Source organism: Bombus pyrosoma, linkage group LG14 (genome assembly GCF_014825855.1).
Source record: "Bombus pyrosoma isolate SC7728 linkage group LG14, ASM1482585v1, whole genome shotgun sequence".
Taxonomy (NCBI): domain Eukaryota; kingdom Metazoa; phylum Arthropoda; class Insecta; order Hymenoptera; family Apidae; genus Bombus; species Bombus pyrosoma.
Window position 1 is genome coordinate 4978086 of NC_057783.1, and position 4704 is coordinate 4982789.

Here is a 4704-nt window from a genome sequence, read left to right on the forward strand (position 1 = left end):
CACGTGTGTTCGCAGGTGCGTTTGTCCCGTTTAATTCCCAGTTCTGGCCGATACAGAGAATAATTAACAACCATAACAGACATAACAGAGAATAAAGAATAATAATAGATTGACAAAAAATAACGAGAATAAAGAGAGAGAATCTCGTTTATCTTGGATCGCTAAATATCTTGGTTACCTTTGCCGATATAAAGAAAATCTTTCAAAGTTGAATGAAAATGAAGAATACTGTAATTCATGATCTTTTACCATGAAGTCATTGGCTTCAAGTTTTCAATATTCTAGATGTCTTCTTAGAAGGGACTAGATGTTTTGTCATAAACCAATCGATGCATTTATTTTATTCTTTATAAGAAAATATTAAAGTATTTCGACCTAGTCTTGTTGACAACTCTTGAATTTTTATGATCCAATTAACTTCTTCAAACTTAGCATGTTCGTTGATAACAATAAAAAGACACGATTGGATCTAAATAATTCAGAAAAACGCAGCGTTGAAATAACTTTCAAGTTCGTAAAACTTGTCGTATAAAAAATAACAACAGATGAAAGAAAAACCATATATAGTATAGAACATAATAAATGGAAGATTTCATAATTTACCCTTATAATTCTTCATAAAGGAAAGAATTTATTTCTATGATAGAATCCTTATAAAAATACCGAGAAATGAAAAAAGAATTACGAAAGTTTACAAAATCACGATAGAGTCTGAATCTTCGAGTAGATAAATATCTTCCTCAGCTTTAACTAGCGATTAGAATCGTAGGCGATCGTGAAATCTTCTCACAGCAATCTGACTGCAATTACGTGGCACGTGTGTACCCAGTATAGTTGTTTTTCCCTGACTTGTTGCAGAGATTACACGTGCACGCCCTCAGATAGGTCCTAATCTTCGTTTAATTAACTAATTAACCTGTATACATACTGTGTTTTTATTACTCTAACGTTGACTAGCAATACACGGTTTGGCATCGTTAATCGTATCTCTAATTGTCCTCGCCAGTGGCGTAGAGATTGGTTATCCATTCGAGTAAAAAGGAGATACGTGAGTATGTGTCGAAGCTGAGATCGCGTTATTGTCACGTTGCTACGTCGATTAATTGATTTTCGACATTTTGATATCGAAGAGAATCGAACGTATATCGTTGCGTCAATTTGTCAGAGAAACGCTCGTCGATGCTCGCTGGTTCCATGGTCTCAATTAATTAGAGTATATAATCAGAGAACGATTAATTAGAGCATATCGTTATAAATACAACGACTATGATAAAACTTTGATAGTAACACTTCTAACGAGCAATCAATTAACTTATCGCTGTCTAAACTATTCGAGTATTCTAAGAAACATCGCAATATATTATCCACAGAGTGCGGATTTTCTATGCAATTTTATATTTTTATGAACATAGCTCACGGTATATAGTACCGATATCTATGCATTTTGTACAAAGATGTATAAAATATCCAAAGTAAAGTATTCCGAATGAAAAGAACCTTTACTTTGGGTTCGTTCGTTTAATCGTATTTTTATAAAAATCTAAATTTGCATAAACATCCGTAGTCTACTGCGAAACATACTGAGAAACAATCTGCGGAAAGATTCGTGTCACCTACTAAAAATTATATTCCGTATCTTTGATAAATCTTTTGCACATTGCATGCATTCTATGCTGTGCTTTGAAAATTGCCACGAACGCTTTATGATCCGCAGTGCAATTATCGATATCGTGTAATTAAATATTACAAGACAACAAATCGTATCTTTACAATCCAAATTGTTCCACGCCACTGTATAAATATAAATCCGCTCGCTTTGGTAAAAATTCATTGCAACGTAGATCTACGTAGATATTGATCCTGAGATCAATGGCTCGCGTAGACGAGATCGTTTCCGCGAAAGATTGCCTCGATCATCGACTTCCGGTTGAACTTTCCTCCCCTGGACTCGACGATCGCCACTAGTTGCTGATATCGCTTCCAGGCGGTCACCGAGGCCGCTTCCCCTTCCGGCGTGTTCTTAATCTTGTGATATACGTCCGTGCTCCTAACCGCAGCCTCGGAAGTCTGACAAATGCTTTCCGAATCCGGTATCATCTGAAATTTGAGGAAAAAAACATTTTTAACTCACAATTGCTATCGTCGGATCGTAAATCGCTCACATGACTTTGACACGAGTTATTTAATTTTTAAAGTTGGCTTTTCTAACTTCTAAATTTTATATTATTACTAAAATAACCCTGGAAATGGGACCTATATAAAGATTTGCTTCGCTCACTATATATACTAATATAACAAGCATTCTAGATATTTTGTATATTTTTACACATTACGTGGATTTTGTGAACTTTTGCACTTTTAAATTGTCTAGTAATTTCCTACAACCTAGCAATCTTGAAAATTCTTTTCTCTTAACAGAATTTCCTTAATTCGATATTTCATCCTGTTTCATTCAATTTTTTCTCTGAATCTAAACGAAAACAATTTGTCAAGCAATAAAATATAGTTCAGTGGAAAGGATTGACAATTACAAATGTTATTTTTATTACTGTGTATTGACTTGGAAAATCAGTTTGATCGGGTTATAATATACTGTTGTACTTGGGTACGATGATTATAAAACATAAAATCGTTACAGGCTGTAGCAATCAAAGCTTAGTTAAAGTATCTTTTCAAGAGTAAGCAGGTATCCAGACACTTTTAAGCGACAGTATATATTACGATTACTCTCTTTTAAAAAAGTATATACACTCGCTCGTTCGTCTTTTCTTCTCATTTAAGGTTTCATCTTTGAGAGTGTTCCTTCTTGCAAACCATTTTAAAAGCTCGTTGCTTTCATTTGCTAAATTGTGCAAGCTCTTAAGCTCGCCAGACATTATTCCATCGGCCGAAAGGGAATCTAAATCACCGGGCCGTTCTTTTTACGTCTCAGCCCCAATTAAAATTCACTTTTATTCTGCAAACACGAGCCCAATTGTATTACAATCGTTCCAGTTAATCCTGGAAAATCCTCGCTATACTCTTCTTAACGTTCTCGTTTCGTTATCCCTCTTTATTTCAACGAATACGCTAAAGTATTACCAATTACCATCTTTCTAGGCGAACGATCCTCTCGAAACTCTCGACTTTCCTCGAATTCAAAGTCTCTCTCAGATTAGTTAAGTCGCTTCGCCTGAATCCACGCAATTTAAATTCCAGCAACTTGCATTCTCCATATTGGCTTAGAATCGTCATCCAAAATGGTTATTCATGCTCTATATTAATTTCTTTACTGGACATATGTTTGCACGTTTGTAAGTGTATATTTGAACGTTTTCTAACTATGCATACATCTTTAAATTGGTTAAAAAATTCCAAGAGTACGATCATGACAATCGTATTACACTACAATGCAAATGAAACTTCAAAAAGTTTTGCACGAGACGTATAATGTATTCGAATATTCAGTTGATAAATGATCGATAAATATTCAGTGATAAACGATGAAATACTTTGGCGAGCCACGCTGTAATTATTCCCTGAATAACGTAATGTCGCTACAATTTACGGCTTAACTTGTATTCTCTTCAAGAAGAAGATTATTCGACTACGAGTTGAATTCGTATAACTCACTCGGCTAATCCGAACCAGGCTTAAGGCAGCGATTAATTCCCTAACAAATTCTCCGCTATTATTCGGATCGCTCGGCTAATTATTAGCAATTTTCCTAGCTACTGTAATTTGCTCGACACGCTGGAAAAGCGGTCGGTTTGATCACGCCTCTCGATCTCTCGTCGCTTGCTCAGGTTGACCGATGTTTGTAGGACGCCGTGTATACAGATGTAACACAAGCCTAAAGCCAGCCCCTCGAAATCAATACTCGGGATTACACTGTTACTAAGGATTCCCATCCCCCATCGCCAGATTCACCCCCGTGTGCCAACCACTGGCGGGGTTCAATGGCCAAAATACGGGCCTTCGAACGTGTTACACTTTCGAAAACGAACATACACACACATGCGCGCGCGCACTACCCTTCGATTGTCTTCGTTTCTCTCTTTTCTTTTTTACCATTCACAGTTTTCAGAACAACTCGACTCGATTGCGTGGAAAAGCGCTGAAAGCGAATTGCTTTATCTCGACGGCTGCAACTTTTAAAAAGCATTTCACTGTTCCTCGATTCGCTGACCGCTGGAACAGAGTAAGATGGACAGTCGAAAACAATGAAGCTTCGAGTAGCTCTTTTTATTACCCTTTTTATTGCAAATAAAAATGTAGTCGTTTCTTTCGCTGTCTTCTTTTAAACTTATTCGTTTTAGTCGCATCGCTGTAGTAGGACAGTCGTACAGTTAGAATTCTAGATCGAACTTTATAGTCCATAATTTTTGGAAAAGCGGTTTTAATGTTTAATGTTCGAGTTGTCTTTCAGGCGAATAGCATTAACATTAAAGTACGATGTAATAGTAAACAAATTTATGAAACATTAATTTTTATACTTATTACGTACGTCACTGTGCAAAGGTATCTGGTCCCACGTTTAGTTCTAAGAGAGTATAATTTAGTTACAAGATTACGAATAATTGACCTGCAACGATTTTATCATTCGTTCTTATTACAGTTGTATCTCGTGATATAAAGCTTTCTAAAGCTTCTTATAAATGTCACAAGAAGGCGTTGAATACTACTTTTAGTCATAACCTTCCTATTAAGACACATAGTTTAGCA